Raw genomic sequence first — 12,835 nt, forward strand, 5'->3', positions numbered from 1 at the left:
TTAGTTTGCAGATGTCTCAAGTAATATTGTTTGGTATCCTTTGTATACTGACAAATTGAAATGTACTGGCCTGCCATGGTTGTACCCAGGGATTCAATTTAGAGATCGTACGTGGTCATAGAGAGAATGGAATGCCGAAACCTCCTGTAGGCTAATGGAAGGAAATTTGATCCTGAGGACTCCATCTTCACAAATCTTCATATCCTAAATAGGAACGAAGAGCAGCACAGGACAGTTCCTTCAGTTGCAAAATGTAAAGAGAGTTATGTCGTAAGTGGTGCAAGGTCAGTATTGTTAAATGTAGATACTAGACCAGGAATAGATAGTATTAGGGCTCCCCTGCATCAGGGCAATACAGAACATCATCCAATTACTTGAGGATCACTGTCTCTATGCTGTTTGGTCTGAATCAAGATTGAGAATAAGATAGATTGTTGATTTCTTCTGATATAGCAAAGTCGTTTTTTCAGTTCTTTTGCCCCAGTACATGAATTTACTTGTCTGAAGTTTTTGAAGCGTGAGGAGTAAAGATTAGATTTCTTTATGAATTCTATCTGTTTTGATTTGGAGATTTATGGAAAGTGCAGTTTATAAAAGATATATTCTATGGAATAGTGGTTGGGTATTTTTTTATTCTGCAATGATGAGTTCAGAGGAACTACACACTTTGATTAATTGTGTTAAAATGTCAGAATGTTTTTGAGAGGTGAGAGTCGGAAATGTGAGGGAGTCCATCTGCTCAGAAAATACGGAGCAAGGAAGCTTGCATGTTTTAAATATTTATATAAATGTAAATGGTAATGTAATTTTTATATATTGCAACAATGTGTATTTTATGTATCACTTTCATGACTTAATTGTCGAATAAAGTTTATACCAACTGAAATAAGGGTGGATTTGAAATGCTGCTGTTTTTTGAAGGCACATAAATTATTGTGATTATGAATATTTTTCAGAAATATTGGGGTGATCTTAAGCAGTACTTCAGTATGATGTGAAACGATGGAGTGTTCAAAAAATTACCATAATATTATAATTTAAATTTCTTGTGTACAATGGTTTTGTTTAGGAGTTTTCTTTGTGAGTTCATTTCCAGAAGTGATTTGGGGGTTTGATATATTATCTTCTGTTTCTTTTAGTTTCCAATACTGTTGGAGAGCATGAGGGTTAACTATCATGGTTTGAGATTCTTTTATCACCAGATTGCCCATGTACTGGAAAGTTTTTTTATTTAAGTGTTCAGTGATTTTATTGACCTTCAGCAAATTGAGGTTACAGTGAAAGTGATTTGGAGTGCGTCCTAGAAATCGATTGAGACGTCCAGAACAATTTAGTAAGGTCCATTAGCAAGATCAAGGGACTGGTTTGACAAAAGCACTAAACTGTGTGTAGAATTTTGTTTGGTTGTCTGCTAATAGTTATTGGTAGGATCCACGTGATCAGTTCTCATGGATCCTCTCCTCTCGGGTGACATTTTTCGGAAATCAGGCTGCACAACACGCACGAGGAACAAATCTTACAAGTATGTCGATATGACTAATCGCCGTAATACATTTGTTCAGCTCTGTGCATTATTGAAGGCGAACTTCCTCGTCTTGCATGATGGACCCCAGTGACGGCCTGCTCAGAGGCAGGGACCGGGTACCCTAACAGGTGTGGGAGGGAATACTTGCGAAAAATGCAGTACAACATAGAAGCAAATTACTGCTCTTTCTCACAGATATGTGCATGCGTTTGCTCCCAAAGACTAGCACGAAGACGGTTTGTTGGCGCTAGTTGTTTATTGCTACCTGACACAATGATGTGGACCCTGAGAGGATGAATAGACCTAATGGGACTAGAGCCTGTAACCCTGGCACTAAACACACGCCCTTGAATCACTAAACCACCGGACCCTGGCTTCCTTAAATTAATCCGTCTGAATTGGCAGATAGATTTCATTAATGTTGTTCCAAAGCCTACGGCGTAAAATGGACGTAAAAAAATGATATGTACGTCCATATAACACACGCGTTTTTTCATCAGTTACGTTTCCTTTGCTAACCAACTTTTAATAACGGTTGTTGCCTTTTGCAAAAGTGTGAGGAGATGGGATGGGAGGGACGGGGTTTGAAGTGCAGCCCTAAATAATAAATGTACTGAAATGAGTGGGGGATTGTGTCCGCGTGTGCAAATGTCGCCTGCCATGTCCTGTTTGCTTGTGGACGCTATTATACTGAGAATGCCTCTCTGCAATTCTGACACCCTCGACAGCGCTGCAGAATGGAACCAGAGTTCACCCCGCCCAGACAGTGCTTGGTTAACTCTGCTACTTAGCCTCCATGACAAATAATAAAAGGGGAAAGCTGCCACTGGCTTTGTTGAGAATCATCCTCATGTCTGACATTTGCAAGGAGGCAATCTCTAGGCCCTTTCAGGTAGTACTATTGGGTGATAAATAGATAGGAGGGTGATATATATAGATACACAGAAAGATCTATCTATCTCTATCTATCTATCTATCACCTTCACTCTATCTATCGCCCTCACTCTATCTAGCACCACCACAGCATCAATCTGTGCAACCATTCAACAACTGGTTCAAATATGTTCTCTCAATGTTTCAAGCTTTATTAAAAATGTCACAAAAAGATGTTAATATTTTACTTCTGTTCTTGGATTTTCATCACACTAAAATACACTGAACATAATCTTCACAAAAGTTATTTACAAAAGTTTAAGCTATTGCCATCATAAATTACAATAACTTTTATTTAAGTGATAATTATTTAAAAAAATTAAGCCATTGTTATTTGTAATATTAATACATCTAAGTCACGTAAATGCAACACATATTGTATTACAAATGCTATAGGTGTCACATTTGCGAAAGTTAAAACTATTGGCTTTGTAAATGACAAAGCTATTAATTTAGCTATTTTCAAAACCAACACACAAATAAAAAATTGGTCATTTACAATACCAATAGCTCAAACTTTCCTAATGCGAGAACTATTGCATTGCAAATGCTTGTTATATATGAATGCAGAACATTATATATGTCCAGTGCTTGTAATAATTTTTGCCCTAGAAAGTTAGTATTTTACAAGAAAGACAACAAATACGGGTTGGTTAATGTGAAAGCCTGCAATCGCCTACAGCAGAAAAAACGTTGTCGTTGTGGCTACCTCTGATTGGAAAACCTTCTTGAATTCTGGAAACACAGGGCCTCTCTCTCATTAGGACTGCATGTAGAAGTGATGGCTACCACAAATACTATCTCTCTTGAAAGGTGTTGTGAACTAACTTCAGTAGATTGAAAAGGATTGCACATTAATTTTGTTAGAAATATGTTTAAGTTCACTAGAAGGAATACTGTTTTAATGTATCTCAAGAAATTCTTGCTACACTGTCCGTGAGACAAGAGACTCTTAGAACCTTTTATGCAGGCCCTAATTGTAGCAAAGTGCACCATTTCAGAGAAGAATTGCAGGCCCAAGTTAATAAAATGTAGGAGATATGGGAGAAGGGTTTTTTTTTTTTTTTTTTGGACACCCTAGAAGGTCTGTTCCAAGTGAGCGTGGATCTTCCCGTGACTGAGAGGTGTGGCGCAGCAGCCATAGTGGCTGACCCTGGAGTACAAGGCTCACGGTTCGTTCGCCGGCAGCAGCTCAGCTTCGCATCATGTAACTCTGGGAAATAGTTTACTTAATCTCCCTGACAGCCCCCAGCTCCTGGATTCCCTTGGGGGTGATAAGTTTGCACTTTACAAATTTGGAATTATCATTATACCTGCCTGTTGCTTTGCATCCCGGAGGAAGTTTGTGCCGAGCTGCTGTGTGCAGCAGCAATCGGTTAGTGCATTGCGGTTAGGAAGACTGGAGGGCAGAGAGGCGATTTCTAGGAAAACTTTGAGCACAATTTGAAATTGATCCAGCCAGCAGTAGAACTTTACATAACAAGGTTTGTGGAGGAGGTCAAGCCACATCATCGGCCGTTGCTGTGACCGATGGAATTGACCCGCCGGCTGTCTGATTGGATCAGGCCTTAAGGTGAGTGCACTCCACTTTCTGAAGGAGTTGGAAGTGGAGAGCATGCAGCACTCAAATCTGAGCTCCTCTTCCCAATAAGTCTATAGGAACTGTAGCCCAAAGTCTCCGATCTTGAAAGTCAGCAAAATGTACTACAGAGCTGCTCTTCTGTGTATGAGTAGGAAATTATGATAGGAAAAGACAAACTGGAAGAACTAAAAAAAAAAAACATTTGCGCAGATCAAATCTTAGGTTTCTGGGTGTCTCTGAAAATTGCACAAATGAAGGCTGTATGATCCCCCTTGGTGAAAAGGTTAACTCAGAAACGCATCTTAATTAAATTCTACAGCAGAGTTAAGAGTCCCAACCATACCCGTAATCCGCAAGCCAAGTTCCCACATACTATGCTTGTTAATTTTGCTGAATATTGCACAAAGGAGTAAATACTAACTAAAACAATCGAAGTAAAGATCCTTTAGGCCTTCAGAAGAATTTATGTCCCATGTTTGTTCTGATATGACAATCTCTGCTCTTTTTTGTAGAAGAGGCTTTGCAGCTCTAATCTGCTTTTCCAGGAAAGGTTAAACTCTGTTTCTTGATTAGACTTCTTTTAAATTTCCAAGAACTTAATTAGGAAGACCTCCTCAGTTGTTAAAATTGCTTCTCCGGCTGCAATCTGCTCTTAAGCGATGGAGTCGAACCATGTTTTTAATACAAGATAGTCCTTTAATAAAAACCTACTTTTAGAGACAAAGTGGTTAACTTCATCTTGCAGTTTTATAGTATATTTGTTTTTCCGCAGCAACCTTGAAACCACTCCAGTTCCTATAATGTGAAATGTTTTTAGGGGCAATGTGGCCACTTTCGCATATGTGGCTAAATTGTATAGAGCTAGAAAATAATTTTGAATCTCCGTACTGTGGGTGATAAGGCAACCATTGCTTTGTTTCTTTGTCAAGAGAATCTTCAAAGATCATCACAGGCGAGGCAAAGTTAAAAGGTTATTAAGAAACTATTTATCCTGTGATCAAACTACCAGTCTTCCATCGAAGCTCCATTGTGCAAGTCTTCCTAAATCATTCCAAAACAATGTATGAATCCCTCAAAGTAATTGACGCAGATTTAAATACTTGGAGTAGATATATTTTCCAAAAATATCTTCTGATCAACAAACAACCTTTATTATATTTCTGTTTAAGATATTAAAATAGTATTATATGGGCTTGCCAGTGCAAAAGCTACAGATAAAGGTTTATAAAGACTTATTTCCTTAATTACAGGAAGTTTAGTAAAATTATGTAATCACATTATGCAACGTAAGTTAACTCCAGGTCCTTTTTCAGAAGTAATGGTAGTCCGTATTCTGAAGAGTGGGGAAACCTCTACTTTAATACATCACGGTCAAATCAGAATGTTTTTTTTGGCTATTCCATTTCGGCTAACATGAATTCTTTGATTCAAGCAATCCAGTACTTTTCATAAACTAATAAATCTGCAATAATAATGATAAATAAAAAAGCTTTTGAATAAGAATTCTCCAAGTGTATGCTTATAACTCAACATTTTATGCTAATTATCAAAATTCTAGGGGGCGTGGCCAAGCAACATGGCCGGCAGGACGTGAGCTCCTCCGGCTCCGTCCATCGGACCCTACAAATCTTGCCAAATATCCTGTTCGGGTTCCTAGACGAGCCGACCGGCGATCGGAACCGGCCCCCTACTGGCTGGGAGGGCCAGCGGACTGAATCCTGAGACTGGCCCCGCGGGTGGCCGCCGTCAATTCCTGCCGGGTGACGCCCCGAGCCTCTTTCTACTTGAGGCCGGGGCTTTCGGCCTTTGCACTGCGGGGTGCGGAGCCCTGTTCCGGGCCGACGGAGGCCTGCCATTGACGACCCCTATTGCCAGGAGAGGCCGGCGGGCCAGCTAGTGAGACGGACCTCTGGGGCTGGCTGCCGTCGATTCCTGCTGTGGGACGCCCGCGCCTCTATCTGCCTGGGGCCGGGGCTTGCGGCCTTCGGCCTCCAACGGGCTGGTGGAGGCTTGAGGGTGAGAACCCCGCGGCGGGGGCGAATTTGCATACCGGAGCCCGCTGCCATCTGGGGCTCCAGTCGCTGAGAGGCCAGGGGGCGCCTGTGGGCACCACACGGGTGCAGCGGCGGAATTTGCCGCATTGACTGAGGCGGGCGGCGTGATCCCGGCCTCCCGCTTGATCTGTGTGACCCTTCCCGCCCCCCCTCTTCGCGGCGGACCGTGGGCTGCACGGGGGCCGACCTCGGCCCGGGCAGGGCCTGACGCTTGGCTGACTTTTGGGGGGTGCGGAGGCTGCAGCCTCATCTGTGCCCAGGGTCTAAATCTGGCTGGCTGGTCAGCCTTTTGGGCCCCTGGCGCCATTTTGAGGGCGGAACCACGCCCTAGACTGGGACCCTTCGGGTGGTTTGGTGGCCGATTTCGCAGACCATTCTCGCAGCTTGCGCACACAAAGAGCCTGCTGAGCGCCTCACCCACATGCTTTGTTTGCCCCCCAGGTGGGGGGGGGGGCAGCTGGAGAAGTCTGTGCCTTGATCTTGAGGTGGGCGGGGGCTGGCCCGGACGCTCTGGACCCTCGTGGCCCTGGGACCCCTTGCTGGTGGACATTGGGCTCGGTTGCCTGTGGCAGGGGCTCCTTCTTGCCAAGACGGCCTGGTGCCCCCACGGCGCTTGCTGGCGCATCGGCCCCTACAATAGGTGGATGGAGACGTAGGGGCTTCTCGTTTCCAACGGGTCATCTGGGGTCCGAGGATCCTGCTCTGGGTGGAGCCTGTGCCCCCTTGCCGGTCCGAGAGGGCCGCAGCTGGAGCTCAAGATGCGTAAGGATAAGACATCTCGGTCCACGCAGCCAAACACCATTCCACAATACCCTACCCCAAGACTCCCGTCTCAGCGGCTCACGAGGCAGTCGGGCCATGACTGTGGCTCGGATGCCGCTGGGGAGCCCTCCCGGGCGGAACTTTTGAAAGCAATTCAGTGCTCCCACTCTGCACTGGAACTCCAAATAGAGACGGTATCCATAGATGTCAATCTGTTGAGGGCCGATCTGCGGAATGTAGCGGACAAAGTGACTGAGGCAGGGAGTAACATCAAACAACTACAGGTGAGGTGGCCGGCCTGAAGAAGACTGTATTATAACTGACTGCCACGATGGGAGCCCTGGAGCTCAGGGCGGAGGACGCGGAAGGGAGGGCGCGTCGCAGTAACATCCGTGTCCTGGGGGTGCCCGAACATGCGGAGGCAGGAAATGCGGAACGCTTCCTAGAAGACTGGATTCGTACTCACTTGTGCCCGAGCGGTCTCTCGGAGGTCTTCGTAATTGAAAGGGCCCACCGGGCTTTGGTCCCGCCGCCCCGCCCGGGGGCACCACCTAGAGCTATCATCGCAAAAATCCTGAATTATCAAGACTGGGATTGTATCCTGCGGGCAGCGCGGGAATCAGAAAACCTTATGTTCGAAAATAGCAGGTCTCCATTTACCCGGACTATACCAAACAGGTTCAGGAGCAGCGGAAATCCTTCCTGGGGGTCAAGCAAAAACTCAGAGAGATGCAATTGCAATACATTGCTTTTATACCCCGCCATGCTGAAGGTTCTGTCGCAGGGGAAGGCACACTCCTTCGAGGCCCTGGCGGAGGTCTGGGAGGGGCTGGAGATCCGGGGAGACTATCTTCCTCCGGGAGAGCGGGGGGCCCCCCGTGAAAGATGGGGCTCCCGACTGCCTAGGAGACTCAATAGCAGACGGCGGCGCCGATCCGGGGCTGCGACCAGTCAAGTGAGCGGCAGAGTTCTGGTCGGTGAGGACGGCGCTTTGCATATGAGTCCGGTGGAGGTGGCCGACGACCTGATGGCTGGACTCCCCCTTGAACGTGATGGCATCCTGGTCCCGGACACTCTCCTGGAAGCGGCTTCAACCGAGCCGCTTACTGCCACGCCGGTCCCGGAGACTGCGGCGAGCGGATCCCAAGGGGCTGGAGATCCCTCTTGAGAGACCTGGACATTAACGTGAGCAAATGGTTGATGGGTGACTCAGTATGGCGGCTGAATGTGAGCCAGTTAGGTTGGTAAGGGCTCCCTGGGGCTGTTTCTGAGGGAGGGGTGGAAGTCTCCCCTTAATTGGAGGGCCTTGCTTTTGCGGGGCCGAGAGCGTGATTTGGGTTATTGCAGTGTGTGTGTATGGTCTGGAATCGAAATGTTGAGCCTGGTCTTTGATATGGACAATGGGGTTGGTGGGGAGTCGGGGGCGGGGGGGGGGTCAGTTTTTCTTTGTTTTTGTAGAGGGTTGGCCTCTTAGGCGTATGGGGTGGCTGTGCACGTCCTGGCACCAGCAGGGTACGGGCAGAGTGGCGCGTGTGGTTGTTGTTGACATTTTGCTCGTGGACGGGGGGCTTGTTTGAATGGGAAATTGTGGGGTAATGTTTGGGGCATCCGTTGTATTACAGGTCGGGCACTGCGGGGGGTACACACTGTGCAGAGGAGAATACGACTGGGTAACAGTTTTTGGCACCCATGGCGTATAAATTTCTGAGTTGGAACGTGAGAGGGCTGGGCACATGCACCAAGCGATACAGGGTCCTCTCCTACCTCCAGAGACACAAGGGGTCTATAGCTTGTTTGCAGGAGACCCACCTGGTGGATGAGGGGGCACAAAAGCTAGGGAAAAATGGCATGGGCAGTTGTTTCATGCGTCCTTCGCCTTATGCCAGATGGGTTCTGGTTTGGGTGGCACCTGGGGTACCGTTCGTTATGCAATATATGGAGGCAGACGTTCAGAGGCAGTACCTGCTCCTTAGGGCTACGCTCGATGGGAGGGATTTGGTTATTCTGAATTCCTACGCACCCAACACTGATGACCCGACATTTTTTGGGGGATTGCAGGACACTTTTATTCAGGATATGGGAACCCCGTTGCTTTGGTTCGGGGATTTTAATTGTATCCTTGACCCGGTCCTGGATAGGTCCCCCCCTCTGGAGGGTACTAAACCCCGCATGACTGCTCAGCTTAGAGAGGTCATGAATAATGTGGGCGCGATAGATACCTGGCGCCTGAAACACCCGTCCCAGCGGCTGTACACCGGTTTTTCGTTCACACATAATACGCACAGCCGTCTCGACAGGATATTAGTGGCTGATGGTGGAACTAGCCTGACGGTAGAGGTGACTCACCAGGCCCGGTTCTTGTCCTATCATTCCCCGGTGTCCTGTGAGGTTTGGTGGGGTTCCCCGGTGGCTCAGCCTCGCACTTGGAGGCTCCCGGCGGACATCCTTCGTGATCAGGTGGGCAGGGCGCATGTGGATAAGGCGATAGAGGACTACGCGGATCTCAATTGGAGCGATGAGACGGTATCCCTGGCCACCAGATGGGAGGCCCTCAAGGCAGTTGTATGTGGCGCTTGTATGGGGCTCACCTATGGAGTTCGGAAGCAGCTCCTTCACGACCTCCAGAGGGAGGAGGAAGCTCTCCTGCGTGACCAATCGGTAGTTGACCCTAGTGGTCCCCAGCAGCGGGAGGAACAGGCGACTCGGGCCCGGGTACATGATGTCCTGGATCGGTTGGATAGGTACACTCTGGGCCAATATAGGCAACGCCTTCACCGGGAAGGGGACAAGTCGGGGAGGCTTTTGGCCTGGATCCTGAAATGGGAGCAGACCCCTGAACGTATTGTTGCCCTACGTGTCCAGAAAGGTGAAAAAGTTTACTCAGAACGGACCCTCCTAGAGGTCCTTCAGTCCCATTTACAGCTTGTGTATCTGGCGGACCCGGCTATTTCGATTGCCACCTATCTCCCCTATTTACAGGAATCTCCCCTCCTGACCCTTTCGGATTCGGACCGTGAGGACCTGGACTCGGTCCTGACCCTTCTGGAGATACAGGGAGCGCTGGCTCGTTTGCCGCACGCGAAATCTCCGGGCAGTGATGGATTCCCCCCGGAGTTTTACTATGAGTTTAGGGAACGTTTGGTGCCTCTCCTGTTGCAGGCCTATCTTGAAGCCTTTGAGACGGGGGTCCTCCCGAGGAGCATGGCTCAGGGTGAGATCTGCATGATTCTCAAGCCAGGGGGGGACAAACCGGACCCTTCCTCATACCGCCCCATCACTATGATCAACACTGATGTCAAGATTCAGACCAAGCTGCTGGCTACCCGGCTGGCGCCACAAATGGAACACTTGGTGCATCAGGACCAGTGCGGTTTTATACCTGGTCATAATACGGCAATGAATCTGAGGCGGTTACACCACATACAGCACAAGATGAGCGGTAGCGAGGAGCAGACGGTGTTAGTTTCTATAGACTAGACCTGGCCAAGGCCTTTGACACGGTCGATTGGGGCAAATTGCAGGAGGTACTCCGGAGGATTGGTTTTGGACCCAACTTCGCTCGCTGGGTCGAGATTTTGTATAGTTCCCCTAGTGCCCGGGTCCGCCTTGGCGGAGCGAGATCGGAGGAGTGGCAGCTAGGACTGGGAACGAAACATGGTTGCCCCCTGTCGCCCCTGCTCTTCGCCCTGGCGATATAGCTGTCGCTCTATGCGGATGACGCCTTGTTCTATTTGTCCAAACCTAGAGAGGCCCTACCGCGGTTGTTGAACCTCCTAGACTCCTTTGGGGATGCGTCAGGCCTGCGACTCAATCGCAATAAATCACTGATTTTCCCGCTTTCAGGGCTTGACTCTGTACACATCGAGGATCTGCCGGAACTGGGATTACGATGGGAATTGACCAGCTTTAGATACCTGGGCATCCACGTTTCCTCGTCGGAGGCTCCGGCCCTGGCCTGTAATGCAGACTGTGATTGCCTCGCTGGGTCAGTCTGTAAAATTTTGGAACACCTTGCCACTCTCCCTCATGGGGCGGCGGCCATCGCTAAAATGGTGATGCTGCCACGAATGCTGTATATTCTGCAGAATACGCTATGCCCTCTCCCCCCGAGGGGTGTTTCGGACCCTCAATTCACTACTGACGTCCCTGCTGTGGGCGGGACAGCGTAGCAGAGTGGCCCTGAGCACTGTGGTGAGCTCCTTTTCTGAGGGAGGTTTAGAGGCCCCACGCTTTAATCTTTATTATTATGGGGCACAGCTCCTTCTGGCGGCCAGATGGTTTTCGGACACAGATATGTGGGAGACGAGGCTGTTGGCTGGGCGGGCCATGGCGCATGAGCTTCAGCAGGCACTGATGCGGGGTTCGGGGGCTTCACCTGCGCTTCCGTATGTGGTACAGCACACGGCTAGTGTGTGGCAGCGTTTTGTGGAGAGGGTTCTGCGCTCTGCGCCCTTTCATAGAGAGTTGCCAATTTGGATCTTGGCCTCGATGGTGGTGGTGGAGAGTCAAATGTCCTTTCGAGCATGGAGGGACGGGGCTGTGAACTGCTTGCAGACTTGTACCCATCGGATAGCTTCCTGACTTACGAGCAGGCTGAGGACACATTTGGCCTGAGCGGAGGGCAATTCCTTCAGTATTAGAGCCTGCGCTCCATTGTGCGATCAATCTGGCCGCAGTGTCCAGAGATTCCCCAAATGACCCATACACTTCATATCATAATGCCCTGTGGTAGGGGCGTAAGTTGATAACTCTGTTGTACGCGGCGATGAGACGCGATTCACCCCCCCACCCCCCAGGTCCCGCCGTCCTGGGCGGCGTGTGAGGGGGACTTGGGTGCACTTCATGGTTCAGGGTCAGAGGAGGTGCATAGGGACCTTGACGAAACACGTGTCCTGTAATGCTCGTTTTAAGTTTATTCATTTTAACTTTCTTCATCGCACCTATCTTACCCCCAAAACGGTGAGCCGTTACTCTACGGATGGACGGGACAACTAGCCCAGGTGTGGCGCAGCAGGGGCAGGATTTTTGCATATGGCCTGGGAATGTTTTTCGATGGGGAGCTTCTGGACCGGGGTGGTGGGTCGCATTGCGGCCACTACCGGCCTCCGAATTGACCTGTCCCCCTTGCATTGTCTGTTGGGTTTGGTGCCGAGGCCCAGGAAACGGAAACTTCTGTATAGGCTGCTGCAGTTGATGCTAGTTTAAGCTAGGCGCAGGGTTGCTATTACATGGATGGGTCAGAGGGACCCTGAGGTAGATATTTGGCTTAAGGATGTGAGGGAGTGGGCACTTGCGGAGGAAACGCATATGCAGAGCTCCAGAGAAGATGACCAATTGCAGGAAGACCTGTTGGCTTGGCGAACCCTGTGTATGGCAGGGTTTGGAGCGGAGTCACACTCTGATTCCGAGGGGACCAGGGGCGACCTGTTCTCTTCATCTGAAACAGGCCCGGGGGGAGCACGTTTATGAATACCTGAATGTGGGGTGCGGCTCTTGGGTCCTGCTCTGACTTCCTCACTTATACTTGAAATGTAATTCTGGTAATGTTTCTCTGTCACATGAACTTCCTTGTTTACAGATGTAGTCCCTTCTGTAGAGTGCCATAATGAGTCCATCGACCTGTGTACTATTGTTTGTAATGCTGCCCATGTGGGGAGAGGGGGGTCTTTTTGCTTTTTGTTTTTCTCGTAAAAACTTTTGAAAATAAAGGTTTTAAAAAAATTATCAAAATTCGATGTCTGGGCTTCGGCCTCAACTAATTGGTGTTTAAAAAGGTGGCCACATTCTTCCCTTCAGTTTCTGGCATGCCAGAGTTGAAACTTTATGCCGACAACATGATTCTTTACTTAAAAGGCGTGAAATCCAACATATAAATCACATTAAGTAAAATGTACACTTTAACTCTGATTAGAGATTATAAAATCAATCCTAGAAAAAAAAAATTAAGTACTGGTTTCTAATGCCCCATAAAAGTCTTCC

The 12,835-nt window shown here is 48.5% G+C and overlaps 1 protein-coding gene across 1 annotated transcript in view; it reads left to right on the top strand.

Annotated features, from left to right (window-relative positions):
* Positions 1-12,835, top strand: part of PFDN1 (prefoldin subunit 1) — an 87,456-nt gene that overhangs the window by 20,267 nt on the left and 54,354 nt on the right. The window lies entirely within an intron of this gene.

Source organism: Lissotriton vulgaris, chromosome 7 (genome assembly GCF_964263255.1).
Source record: "Lissotriton vulgaris chromosome 7, aLisVul1.2, whole genome shotgun sequence".
NCBI classification, from domain to species: Eukaryota; Metazoa; Chordata; class Amphibia; order Caudata; family Salamandridae; genus Lissotriton; species Lissotriton vulgaris.